The sequence below is a fragment of the Schistocerca cancellata genome, chromosome 3, assembly GCF_023864275.1.
Source record: "Schistocerca cancellata isolate TAMUIC-IGC-003103 chromosome 3, iqSchCanc2.1, whole genome shotgun sequence".
In the NCBI taxonomy this organism is placed as follows: Eukaryota; Metazoa; Arthropoda; class Insecta; order Orthoptera; family Acrididae; genus Schistocerca; species Schistocerca cancellata.
Window position 1 is genome coordinate 841,222,224 of NC_064628.1, and position 15,146 is coordinate 841,237,369.

Here is a 15,146-nt window from a genome sequence, read left to right on the forward strand (position 1 = left end):
TAAGATTCGTTGCAGTTAAGTTTAGAATCACATCCACATACAGCCTGGAATGCTGCCACATAAGGTACATGTTTTTGTTGAAGGTTGTATGTGAGGCTAAGGGGTTCCCTTCACATCGAGTAATAGGAGCCAGCAGGCATTCAAAGTCGGCATACACTACAAACGGACATCTCCTGCTGGTGGTGTTGTTTTTGTTGTGGTCTTCAGTCCAGAGACTGGTTTGATGCAGCTCTCCATGCTACTCTAGCATGTGCAAGCTTCTTCATCTTCCAGTACCTACTGCAACCTACATCCTTCTGAATCTGTTTAGTGTATTCATCTCTTGGTCGCCCTCTACGATTTTTACCATCCGCACTGCTCTCTAATACTAAATTGGTGATCCCTTGATACCTCAGAACATGTCCTAGCAACCGATCCCTTCTTCTAGTCAAGTTGTACCACAAATTTCTCTTCTCCCCAATTCTATTCAATACCGCCTTATTAGTTATGTGATCTACCCATCTAATCTTCAGCATTCATCTGTAGCACCACATTTTGAAAGCTTCTATTCTCTTTTTGTCTAAACTATTTATCATCCACGTTTCACTTCCATACATGGCTACACTCCATACAAATACTTGCAGAAAAGACTTCCTGACACATAAATCTATACTCGATGTTAACAAATTTCTCTTCTTCAGAAACGCTTTCCTTGGCATTGCCAGTCTGCATTTTATATCCTCTCTACTTCTACCATCATCAGCAAAACTCATTTACTACTTTAAGTGTCTCATTTCCTAATCTAATGGTGGTGAGCATTTTGAAATTTAATGAAGTTATTTTCCCCTGTAGGCATAATAACACATACCGGGGCTTTGGAAGCACAATCTAGTAGATGTATCGCTAATAACTCGTTTGATGAAAGATAATTCAGATACCTTAAGCAAATATGTTTTACATGATGATTAGTTGATAGTTGGGAGAAAAGGAGTCGGGACGATCCAGACATAGTGATAATTATCACATTCAGAGAAGAGCAGCATGTTTACATGCAACTCACACTCACCTGCAAATTTTGAGAAATGGAGGGGGCCGACGACAGTGTGCTTGTCTTGCTCATCTGACTTGCTTTTCTTCTCCAGGCTATAAATGTGAAATGATAGTCTGGTATTCTGCGCCTCAAATTCAGGTATGTCTTGGATCTCTACAGGGAACTCTATACCATCAGAGTTATAATATGTCTTAATATCATGGACTTTGTAACTGTTCGGACACTGCGGATGATCCGTGTGTTTGTACTTTCTCTTGCAAGCCAGGATTTACCATGCAAAACAAGCTTAATCTTTTCTATTTTCGACATTAATGCACACCTTCTTGTTAGCTATATCTTTAGGGAGCTTGTATAGCTAGACCCTCCATTAACTGGATCATAGATATGTACAGGGCTATTACAAATGATTGAAGCGATGTCATAAATTCACTGTAGCTCCATTCATTGACATATGGTCACGACACACAGATACGTAGAAAAACTCATAAAGTTTTGTTCGGCTGAAGCCGCACATCAGGTTTTTGCCGCCAGAGCGCTCGAGAGCGCAGTGAGACAAAATGGCGACAGGAGCCGAGAAAGCGTATGTCGTGCTTGAAATGCACTCACATCCGTCAGTCATAACAGTGCAACGACACTTCAGGACGAAGTTCAACAAAGATCCACCAACTACTAACTCCATTCGGCGATTGTATGCGCAGTTTAAAGCTTCTGGATGCCTCTGTAAGGGAAAATCAACGGGTCCGCCTGCAGTGAGCGAAGAAACGGTTGAACACGTGTATCTGGACATGCTGGAAAATTGGCTCATGCTACAACTGGAGACCGACAGCGCCGACTTTATCTTTCAACAGGATGGTGCTCCACCGCACTTCCATCATGATGTTCGGCATTTCTTAAACAGGAGATTGGAAAACCGATGGATCGGTCGTGGTGGAGATCATGATCAGCAATTCATGTCATGGCCTCCACGCTCTCCCGACTTAACCCCATGCGATTTCTTTCTGTGGGGTTATGTGAAAGATTCAGTGTTTAAACCTCCTCTACCAAGAAACGTGCGAGAACTGCGAGCTCGCATCAACGATGCTTTCGAACTCGTTGATGGGGACATGCTGCTCCGAGTGTGGGAGGAACTTGATTATCGGCTTGATGTCTGCCGAATCACTAAAGGGGCACATATCGAACATCTGTGAATGCCTAAAAAACTTTTTGAGTTTTTGTATGTGTGTGCAAAGCATTGTGAAAATATCTCAAATAATAAAGTTATTGTAGAGCTGTGAAATCGCTTCAATCATTTGTAATAACCCTGTATATGGATGTCAAGGTGTGGTATATTGCTGAGCGCCTTAACGGATCCTCGAACTTCCATCTCAGAAAACCGAGTCATAACAGAACTCAAGGTGGATTCATGATACCACTCATCAATGTATGTACTCCCCAGAAATAAAGCCATTATCACCCCATATATAGTGCAGAGTTGTAGCCTCTGCCTCACCAGTATGTTTAGGTGGGTACACGCAGCAGAGTACTGTGCTGCATTTAATGGCGTTAAATCTCGGATCGTCTAGGACTTTGAGGAGCTCGGTCTCCAAGACAGGGAGGCACACTTCCAAAATCCCGTCAGAGTCGTGATACCTCCCTCCCACATTCTCAATCCTTGTGAATGAGATACGCTCCTCAAAAGACCTAGCAACTGCTGAGTATTCTAGAGGGGTCATTATACCGTTATTCTTATGTCCTTCACTATCAATAGCATGGGGGAGAGCACTACCGGTAGCCATAGAATAATCAATATTACTATTACTCCTACTACAACTAGGAGTTCATCCTGTCGATAATGGAGCTGGTGAGGGTGCGTCTGCCGTAGTGAGTGGTATGTGCTTTGGCATACACACATTTCGCTGACAGTGGGGGCGAATTGTCTGAGGAGGCGGAGGTGGTGATGGTTGGTGGGAACAACTGGGCTGCAGCGATGGTTCCTGGGGTCTGGCATTCCCATTACCGACTGGTGAGGTGGGAGACAGGTGCCCTTCTTCTTCTGCAGGTTGAGTTGCCCATGGGCACCAGAGGGCTTGCGGTGGTGCAGGGACACAGGTGCTGCTGCCGCCTCTCGCACAGCTCTGATCGGCGCTATACACAGCACTGCGTGTCTGTGCTGCATGGTCAGTTCCGCCCCCCCCCCCCCCCATAACCACTGCTCTACATACACGATGTCCTTTGTGTGATATGCCTGTAATATAAATAAAAAAATAAGTTCAATGATCTAGATTTTAAAGAACAAATAATAAGACTAAATTATGGTAATTATTTGTTCTAATGATAAAGTTCAAAAATATTCACCTTCTCCACTCTGGCTCCATGGCTTGAGCAACTCATCAGCACATTCAGTGAGGTCTCCCACCCACTCCAGTATTTCCTCCGCCTCATCTAAAAGGGTCATACTCTTGCGGCTTTCGGATTCTTCTTCATCTGCATCGGCCGTCATCTCATGAACCCAATCAGGGATTTCATCCCCGCCTTGCTCTGATTGCATGACACCTTCAGTAACTCCCTCCCAATCCATGGAATCATATAGAAAGAAAAGAAAAGAATATATCTCAGACAACTCAATCTAGGCACTTAGAAAACGAATATATATTACACGAAATTATTTTATCTAAGAGCTACATTTTACAAACGTTCTTACATTCGTGCTGTACTCCAGCCCTCTCGACCTCTAGCTGATGGACTAGCTCAGCCAACATGAGAGGGATGAATTCTAGAAAGACAGAAAAGACTATAATATCTAGTATGGAAGAAAATCTCTGTAAAACGCACATACACACACACACACACACACACAATCTGTTAAAGGGCTCAGCAGTCTGTGGACTGTGGCTCAAACAGATATTTGACAAACAAACATTGAACACAGCACAGAATGCGTTAAAGGGCGCAGCAGTTTGCGGACTGTGGGTCAAACAGATATTTGACAAATACAGAAAACACAGGCACAGAAACCGTTAAAAGGTGCAGCAGTCTGTGGACTGTGGCTCAAACGGATATTTGATAAACACATAACACAGACACAGAATCCGTTAAAGGGCGCAGCAGTCTGTGGACTGTGACTCAAACAGAAAAAGTACTTACCAGCTAATTGATCTTCATCTCCTTGGCGGCGCTTGCCGCTGCTGCTGCTGTCGCTGCTGGTGTTACTCATTTGCTTCATGATGATGATGAACGTACAATCGATAGACCTCTGAGAAACTTGTATAAGTACAGAAGCAGACTGAGGGTGAGTTCAGTTGTGGCTTGGCTTACATAGCATCTATGATGTCAAATCACATCACTGATGCAGTAGCCAATAGGAGCACAGCATTCTAGGGGTGGGGGGGGGGGGGGTACTATGTCATGAATGAATGAGGACTGCGCTCCTAGTGGGAAGACCTTGAACTTCTCATTTCATCATTGAATCTCCAAGTGATACATTCAGCTATCGAATTTCATTAAAACTGGATTGGAATTAAATACTTAGGTAATTCATACATTAGATACGCACTGTGTCACATGTGCTCCATTAGAATCGCTATCATATTTCTAGAAGACGATCTGTGATGTCAGTATGCACGTACAGGCTAGATGCTGTGAAGTCAGCATTTGCGCACTCGCGGGCTATATACATGGCGCATGCCTCGTTAGAATCACATGAGAGAGAAAGTGTTGCAACATCTCTCTCTCAGCGATTGACTGCAGGTAGGGAGGGGTGTGACAGGGCTTTCACACACTGCAAATGACGATCTTGGATTAAATATTGGGTGTGTGCTCTGGTGGTGTTACTGTGTACTAGACCTGATGGTGAACACACTGTTTGCTGCCATCTTGAATAACGGTACTCGCGTCATCAGCTTATGTTACGTCCGTCATCTTGGGCGACAGCACCCTCTGCTGGTGATAGTGTGTACTAGGTCAGTTGTAGTCCGGACCTCGTGGTCAACACACCGGATGGCTGTACTGCATCAAATTGTTTAAATAGAGACTGGTGCATACAAAATAAAGACTTATGTCTAGCACTGGTAGAGTCCTTTTCCCACGAATCCCTAGGAAGAGGTGGTGGCCGTGTGGCTTAAGTTAGTGGAGGTGACCTTTCTTTCCCACCATTTTCTTAGGTTAGTAGAGGTGTGTTGCATTATCCTGCTGGAATTTGAACTTCCCACCATTTTTCTGGGGGGAGGGGGTTAGGTTAGTGGAGGTATCCTAATTGACCTTCTTCCCACCAAAATTCAAAATCCGCCATCTTGGATGATGTCACAGCGACCATCTTGGACAATGTCATGCGATGTTGCCAAGTCTACACGCCGCCATCTTGGGTGACATCTTCGCCGCCATCTTGGATACTTTTTGCAACAATGCAGAGTGGCTCAGAACGAACTTAGCCCCAATACTTCCATGTATTCATTAGGTTGTCTCCATACCTGTACACATCTATCCGCTCGATACAATTTGAAACAAGGCTCGTCCAACCAGGTAACATGTTTCCAGTGAACAACAGTCCAATGTCGGTGTTGACGGGTCCAGGGGAGGTGTGAAGCTTTGTGTCATGCAGTCATCAAGGGTGTATGAGTGGGCTTTCGGTTCCAACAGCCCACATCGATGATGTTTCATTGAAAAATTCGCATGCTGACATTTGTTGATGGCGCAGACCTGAAATCTGCAGCAATTTGCCAAATGGTTGCACTTCTGTCACAGTTAACGGTTCTCTCCAACTGTCATTGCCCCGTTCTTGTAGGATCTTTTTCCTGCCGCAGCAATGTCAGAGATTTGATGTTTTGCCGGATTCCTGTTATTCATGGTATACTCGTGATATGGTCGTACGGGAAAATCCCCATTTCATCGTTATCTCGGAGATGCTGTGTCCCATAGTTCGTTCGCCGACTAAACATCACGCCTAAACTCATTTAAATATTCATAACTTGCCATTGTAGCAGCAATAACTGATCTAACAACTGTGCCAGACACTTGATGTCTTATATAGGCGTTACCGATGGCATCACCGTATTCTGCATATTTACATATCTCTGTATTTGAATATGCATACCTAAAGCTGTTTCTTTGGCGCTTTAGTGTATATTGCATCACAGTTAAAAGCGAAAAGTGACACATGTGAAAATACGAGGGTAGAAATTTTGATAGTGGCAACTATTTATTTACAGCTCGTTCAGTTCAGAAATCGAGTTAAAATTAAGAGGGCTTAAGTCAGGGGAGTGGAGTAGGTAGTGTAGCACTTAGCAGCCCCATCAGTCCAACAAATCAGTAACAGCTTGCACTGTACAATGGGTTATACACAATGCTGGCGACAACTTTGATGGTCAGTACAACTTTTAAACAAGTTTCTATTTTGTACGAGCTGTAAATAAATAGTTGCCACTATTATATTTGCAACCCTCGTAAATGATAAGAAAAGCAAAGGTGTTGCAGTAAACACGGATCTGCAAACAAGCTGTTTGTGGGATAAATGCAAATGTGCAGTTATTAGCCGCCATTTACTTCATTAAGCAATAATGTCCTAGTTAGTACAAACGTATCTAAAATGTAAACTTTTCGATTAAGTTCCTATCTAATTGTGCTCAAATTTCACCCATGGCCTACCTTACGTTGCAGAATGTTGGATATGTGGCACATGCATGGTGGTGCACGTGCACATTTTGCTGCTGATGTAAGACTATATCTAATGTGTCAATACGGTCCAAAAATCAACTGATTACATCTTGAAGAGGCAGAAATTACGAAACGAGATATAGGATTTTCGATACAGTGTAGGTATCCAGATATCGATCCTGTGCCGGACAGATCGAGTCTACCCTTACGCGTCTCTGCTCCTGTCAATCAGTGTCGGTGATGGGGAAGCCCCATTCTAGTACAAGGGTGTTCGATTATGCGCGAAGCGAGTTAGTCGAGCCTAAGCAAGCCAGCAGGGGAGGTCCAGTGTTCTGGAGAGTGAATTAGTTTAGTGGAGTTGCAAGCATGTAGAGTTCCGCCTGAGCTTTTATAAAGAGAGGATCGCGAGTATACACGCATTAGGCGATCGGGAATACAAAGGCATTAATTAACGGGACTAAAATTATTTACATAGACAGGGCATGACTTTAAATTGTGGATGACCGTAAGGGACATACCGGTAATGGGAAACATCATTCAAAAAGTGTTTAGTGCCGAATGCGATTGCAGACCGAGTGTGACTAGGCTCGTAGCGATAATCTTTCTTGTGGTTAAAGTACAAGCACTTTAGAAAAGAATGACATGACTTCTAAACTCCGTATTTATTGATAAAAACGTACTACAAACATGCGATGAACTGTAAAATACTCACAAAATATTAAAATTTTAGCTATGCTATTATAAATGCTCTATGTGTCCACCAGCAGCAGGAAAAAGATCTAGATGATAGTGAAATTCGTTGAAAGCTTTACACAGTGTATCTGCTGTTTTCAAATGCTGCAGAACTAGCTTTTTCCACAACTTCAGTAGGATTCCAGTGAATTCATTTTCCAATAGGATGGAACTCCACCATACTGACACATCAACGTACGCAGTTCCTCAGTGACGCTGTGCCTCAACGCTGGAAATGGCGCACTGGACCCCGAGACACTGCCCTGCATTCTGGGCTCCAAGACCGCTAGGCATGACCCCATGCGATTTTTACCTGTGGGCATATGTGAAGGAAACTGTGTTTATCACATAGAATTTGTGAAGAACAGAATAATTGCCAGCATAACTTATGTAAAACCTGTTGGGGGTCTCATCCGAGATGTGAAGGCGGCTTTGCTGCACCTATCAAGCGTGCAGGGTGTAGTCGTTTGGAAGCTGTGGCTCACGTCGGCACTAACCACGACTGTCGCATGGGTTCTGAGGCCGTCCTCAGTTCATACAGGCGACTGGCGAAGCTGTGAAAACTGCTGGCCTCGTGCGTGGGTTGCAAGCAGAATTCGCAACTTGCAGCACTGTTCCCTGAAGGTGGCAGGGGTAAAATACAGGGAGCAAAAGGCTATTTACAATTTGTACAGAAAGCAGATGGCAGTTATAAGAGTCGAGGGATATGAAAGGGAAGCAGTGGTTGGGAAGGGAGTGAGACAGGGTTGTAGCCTATCCCCGATGTTATTCAATCTGTATATTGAACAAGCAGTAAAGAAAACAAAAGAAAAATTCGGAGTAGGAATTAAAATCCATGGAGAAGAAATAAAAACTTTGAGGTTCGCCGACGACATTGTAATTCTGTCAGAGACAGCAAATGACCTGGAAGAGCAGTTGGACGGAGTGGACATTGTCTTGAAAGGAGGATAGAAGATAAACATCAACAAAAGCAAAACGAGTATAATGGAATGTAGTCAAATTAAGTCGGGTGATGCTGAAGGAATTATATTAGGAAATGAGACACTTAAAGTAGTAAAGGAGTTTTGCTATTTGGGGAGCAAAATAACTGATGATGGTCGAAGTAGAGAGGATATAAAATGTAGATTGGCAATGGCAAGGAAAGCGTTTCTGAAGAAGAGAAATTTGTTTACATCGAGTATAGATTTAAGTGTCAGGAAGTCGTTTCTGAAAGTATTTGTATGGAGTGTAGCCATGTATGGAAGTGAAACATTGTCGATAAATAGTTTGGACAAGTAGAGAATAGAAGCTTTCAAAATGTGGTGCTACAGAAGAATGCTGAAGATTAGCTGGGTACATCACGTATCTAATGAGGAGGTATTGAATAGAGAAGAGGAGCTTGTGGCACAACTTGACTAGAAGGAGGGATCGGTTGGTAGGACATGTTCTGAGACATCGAGGGATCACCAATTTAGTATTGGAGGGCAGCGTGGAGCGTAAAAATCGTAGAAGGAGACCAAGAGATGAATACACTAAGCAGATTCAGAAGGATGTAGGCTGCAGTAGGTACTGGGAGATGAAGAAGCTTGCACAGGATAGAGTAACAAGGAGAGCTGCATCAAACCAGTCTCAGGACTGAAGACCACAATAACAACAACAGCACTGTTCCCAGAGTCGATAGCGGTCCTTTGGTTTGGAGCCGAGTGGAGGGTGTCAACCAAAGGCTTTGTCGACTCTGTGACGGTCTTGGCTGCAGATTTCTAGACCTGCGTTATCGTGTGGGGATTTGTAAAACTCCCTTTGGTAGGTCAGGAGTGCACTAACCAAAGAAAGCACCTATTGGAGTAGCAGAGTACTTGTGGAGTGCACATGCAGGTTTTTTAGGTTAGATGGTAGTTTGAGGTGCTCCGATGAATACTCGCTAGTTGGTACGCAGCAAGGGAACTTAGACGCCATTCAGAATAACGTCACTTCCACTGTCACAATTTCATTAGTAAACTATCGAAGTATTCGTAATAAAGTTTCCGAATATACTGCCTTCCAAGAACGTTCTCGTGCTCAAATTATAACTGAGAGCTGCCTGAAACCCAAAGTGAAAAGCTCTGAGATATTTAGTGAGTCGTGGAACGTATATCGGAAAGACAAATTAAGAGGCCATAGGAAGGGGGAGTGTTGATTGCAGTTGACAAAAATATTGCCTCTGTAGAGATCGAAGTTGAGTGTGAAAGTGAAGTGATCTGGTAGCGTATAACAGATGTAGGTGAAGCCAAGCTAATTGTTGGATGTTTTTACCGGCCACCAGATTCCGCTGTAACAGTTCTAGAGTCATTCAAAGGTAGTCTACGGTCAGTGGCTCGTAAATATCCAGATCTGCAATACTATTTGGAGGCGACTTCAAACTACCGAATGTAGACTGGGATGACATGGATTCTTTGCGGGAGTACAGACAGACAGTCTTGCGAAATACTTTTGAACATGTTTTCTGAAAACTGTCTTGAGCAGCCGGCTCGGCAACCTACACGCAATGCAAATATCTTAGACCTTGTAGCTACAGGCAGGACGGATGTTATCGACTATGTCAGTAAATAAACAGGGATTAGCTATCATGATGTCATTATACTAACTATGGTAACGAAAGTGAATAAATCAGTCAAGAAGAATAGGAAAGTGTTTCTGCTAGCTAAAGCACAAAACTGGTTGTTAACATCTCACTTATACAGTAAATTGACATCATTAAGATCCAGTAACATGGAGCAGAGAAATTATGGGCAAAGTTCAGCAAACCGTGAATCGCGATCTGGAGAGTTATATGCCTAGTAAGTGGATAAGGATGGAACAGACACACTACGATTTAATAACGAAATTCGAAAGATGCTAAGGAAGCAGAGGATGCTGCACTCTCAGTTCTAAAAAGAACGCACAAATGACGACAAGCAAAGGTTAGTAGAGATTCGCGCGTTTGTAAAAAGATCTATGCGCAAAGCATACAACTACCAACATCACATCTTAGCAAAAGATCTCGCAGAGAATCCGAGGAAATTGTGGCTCTATGTAAAATCGCTAAGCTAGTCTAAGGCTTCCATTCAGTCCTTTGTTGACCAGTCTGATGTGGCAGTTGGGGACAGCAAAACGAAAGCCGAAGTTTTAAATTTCACGTTCAAGAAATCGTTCATACAGGAGAATCGTAAAAGCATACCGACGTTTGACTGTTTGACAGACTCCCGTATGGACGATATGGTAGTAAACACCCCTGGCGTAGAGAAACAACTGAAAGATTTTAAAGCAAATAAATCACCAGGTCCCTTAGCTAACTTGCACTTATCATGAATCTGTCGCCCGGCACAAAGTCCAAAGCGACTGGAAAAAAGCGCAGGAGATTCAGGTATATAAGGACGGTAAAAGAAAGGACCCGCAAAATTACGGACCAATATCCTGAACTTCAGTTTTCTGCAGAATCCTTGAACACATTTTCGGTTCGAATATGATAAACTTCCTTGAGACTGAGAAGCTTATGTCCACGAATAAGTATGCTTTTAGAAAACATCGCTCGGTAAAACTCAGCTTATCCTTTTCTCACACGATATACTATGAACTATGGATGAAGGACAACACACAGATTCCATATTTCTAGATTTATGGAAAACATTTAACACGGTACCCCATTGCAAGCCGTTAACGAAGGTGCGAGCATATGGAATAAGTTCACAGATATGCGAGTGCCTTGAAGACTTCTTAAATACTTGAACCCAGTATGTTGTCCTCGACGGTGAATGTTCATCAGCGACGAGAGTATCATCAGGAGTGCCTCATGGAAGTGTGATAGGACCGCTGTTGTTCTCTGTACACATAAATGATTTGGCGGACATGGTGGGTAGCAATCTGCGGTTGTTTGCTAATGATGCCGTGGTGTACGGTAAGGTGTCGAAGTTGAATGACTGTAAGAAGATGCGAGACGACTTAGACAAAATTTCCAGTTGGTGTGATGAATGGCAGCTAGCCGTAAATGTGGACAAATGTAAGTTGATGCGGATGAGTACGAAAATTAAACCTGTAATGTTCGGATACAGTGTTGCTAGTGTCCTACTTGACACAGTCAAGTTGTTTAAATGTCTGAACGTAACGTTGCAAAGTGATATAAGGTGGAACGAGCTTCAGAGAACTGTGGTAGGGAAGACGAATGGTCGTCTTCGGTTTATTGAGAGGATTTTAGGAAAGTGTGATTCACTTGTAAAGGAGACCGCATGTAGGACGCTGGTGTGACCTATTCGTGAGTACTGCTTGGAATCCATACCAGGTCAGACTGAAGCAAGTCATCGAAGAAATTCAGAGGCGGGCTGCTACATTTGTTACCAGTAGGTTCGAACAACACGTAAGTGTTAGAGATGCTTCGGGAAGTCAAATGGAAATCCCTGGAGGCAAGGTGGCTTTCTTTTCGAGAAACACTATTCAGAAAATTTAGAGGGCCGGCATTTGAAGTTGAATATCGAAAGATTCTACTGCTACCAACATGCTTTGCGCAGAAGAACCACGAAGGTAAAATACGAAAAATTAGGACTCCTAACGAGGCATACAGACAGTCGGTTTTCCCCAGCTCTATTTGCGAGAGGAACAGGAAAGGAAATGACAAGTAGTTGTACACAGCGTCCTCCGCCACGCATCGTACGGTGGCTTGCGGAGTATCTATGTAGATGTAGATGTAGAAATACGCCTGGCGAGAAAGCTGTCAAACCACGAAGCGGCTGCCAGCAGGACAGTGTATGGAACCTCATCCACCACCTCCACGATTTATTCTGATCGAAGACGATAGAGTGCGGCAACAGCCTCGGTGAGTGGTAATAGAGTTCCGTGGTTCCACCAGAGAGGGCACTGCCACCAGGAAGTTTGTTCCGCCTATGAACTTCATTTTGACGCATGCACAGAATACTCCCAACCCACTATATATTGTGGGGTGAAGCAAGTCTTCATCCCCACCTCCTGCTTTTCCTCCAACATCTCTGCATCCTTTACACTGTCCACAGACTTGATTCCCCCCACCCCCTGGTTTCCTCCCTCCTCTCCACCCCTTGCCTGTTGCAGCGCCTCTCTCCACCTCCACACCCTCCATCTCCTTCATCAGGGCAATTTCCAATACCTCCCCTCCCGGATTTTGAACTTTGCCTTGTTACCCCCCCCTCCTCCCCAGGGCCACCCTTTTCCTTCTCCCGGAGCCGACTTTCCTCCTTTCCCCCTGAGTCCCTGCACCCACTCCTCAGCTGTTTTCCTCTCCCGTCCCCTCCCTCCCTGGCCCCCCTTTGGTGCACCCCCCCACTTCATCTGCCTTTCTCTCCCCTCCTTTTTGCCTCCTTTTCCACTCTCCCTCATCCTCCATCCCTAGGAGATCCTCCCAGGTTTTTATTCATCATCAAGTATGCTGTGTTAGTGTTGCATCCGGTGCCATTTATACCATGTCATCAGTGCTGCGGTTTTAATTGTGTGCTCCACCTGTATATATTCCATGATTGTTCCGTGCTATGCTATCCATCACTTGGTTGTTTTCATTGTTCTGCGACTTTTTATGCTCTGGCCATACTTGGCCTGGCGCCTTTTAATCCTTACAGTGTGTGTTTTCTCAGATTTTTTACCTCTGTTTTACAGTCGCCGCTTTTTTAATGCTCTCATATTCTACCTTTTTTGTTTCTCTGTTCGGCCATGTTTTCTTCTTTATATTGTTTTAACGAGGGTAGGACATCAAACGGACATGACCAGGAAGGATTCAGGATTCACAATCATAGCAGAGGATGTTCAAAAAAATGACAAAATAATTGTTTTCTACATGTGAAAGTTCATCATTTTCTTCACTTCTATTAGCTGCTTTTGTTGCTATAGGTACGCGTTTCTTCATAAGTAAGAGAAATTCTTCGATAAATTTTGCACAGCATAGAAACCATACTTACAGGTGTATGAAACTCTAGAAATTATTTAATTTATGAATAAAATGAATGCGCTGTTACATTTTAAACTTCATGTTTAGAAAAAACTCAAATTTCATAGTTAATTATCTCAAGTTTTACCACAGTTTTTAATAGATTTGGAAAATTCTACAGTTTCATTCACCTGTAAATATGGTTTGTAGGCTGTGCAAAATTCAACGAAGAATCTCCCTTACTTATGAGGAAAAGTGTACCTATAGCAACAAATGCACTCAATAGTGAGTGAAAAAAGGTGAAATACAAATGTAAAAAAATAAATTATTTTCGTATATTTTTTAACTTCCACCACTATAAGTGTAAATCTTGAATACTTTCTGGTCATTCTGACAAAGTCTTATGAATTTATTTTTAAAAGTATAGACAGTGGAAATCAAAAATTCCTGTGGTGTCTCTCCTGCTCCAAGTCGTCCCATTTGACTTCCTACCCCCCTTAAATGTCTTTCTGTCTACTTGTTATGTCTTTCAGCTGAAGAGCAGCGCCTATGCTGCCGCCAGCCGGCCCCAGATGGGGAATTGGAAATACAGTAAAGAAAAAAAAGTTTTTGCCAGAGAATGCCCCTTCTCCTTCCTGACTGTCCTTGCTGATTTATACAATGTCATCCTCTCCACCAGCTTCTACCTCAATTTGTGGCAGACTTCCTGCATCCTGTTATTCCTCAAATCCAACAAACCCCCTTCCGTCACCTCTTCCTATTATCCCATCTGCCTCCCCTCCAGCTTCAGTAAGGTCTTCGAACCCATCGTCTCCCATCGTATCCATCACCACCTTAATCAACACCAACTCCTCCCCCTTTCCCAGTGTGGCTACCAATACCCCTTCTTCACTGAAGACCAACTCCTTAACCTCATCCACCTTCTCTCCCTACAACTTAACTCCCATCGCTCAGCAGTTTTTGTTTCCCTCAACCTCTAAAATGCTTATAACCAGGTGTGGTATCCCTATCTCCTCTTTAAACTCCAAACCTATGCCCTACCTATAAATTTTGTCCATCTGGTCGCTTCCTTCCTCTCCTGCTGTCCTTCCTATGACACCATCCACAATACCAACTCCCGCATCTTTTATCCTGCTGCTGGGCGTCCACCAAGGCTCCATCCTCTCCCCTCTCCTCTATCTCCTGTACACCGGTGGTATGCCCACCTCCTTCCGCCTTCCTGGCTCTCTATCCTACCATTCAAAAGTCCCAATGCACCCTCCAAGCTCACTTTGTCCAGTTCACCACTTGGTGCAACCAGTGATTCCTTCGTATCAACCCCTCCAAGACCCAGGCAATCAACATAGGCCTCACCACCCACTTCTTCCATCTCCATGGTTTCTATCTAACCATTTATGGTCCCCTCCAGCTCACTCGCACCCTGAGATACCTGTGCCTCACCCTCAACTGTCAACTCACTTGGACCCCTCATCTCCTGACCATCCAGCAGAAAGCCCATTACTGCCTCCAGCTCCTGAAACTCCTGTCCAGCTGGACATGGGGATTGCATCCTTCCACCATCCTCCACACATAAAAATCCCTCATCTGTCCTATCCTCTGTTATGCCAGCATTGCCTGGATCTCAGCCCCCCCCTCCCCACTTTTAAATCTTATAACGCTATATGCTCCATCTTGACTTCTGTTCCAGCTTCAGTCCCCCACACGACTCCTGTATGGCCTCATCCCCTTTCCCCACCTCCTCCTTTTCCTCCAACACTGTCCACAGGCTTGATCCTACCCACCCTCTGGTGTCCTCCTTCCTCTCCACCCCCCGCCTGTTGCCGTGCCTCTATAGCTGTATCCCTCCCTCTCTCCACCTCCACACCCTCCATCACC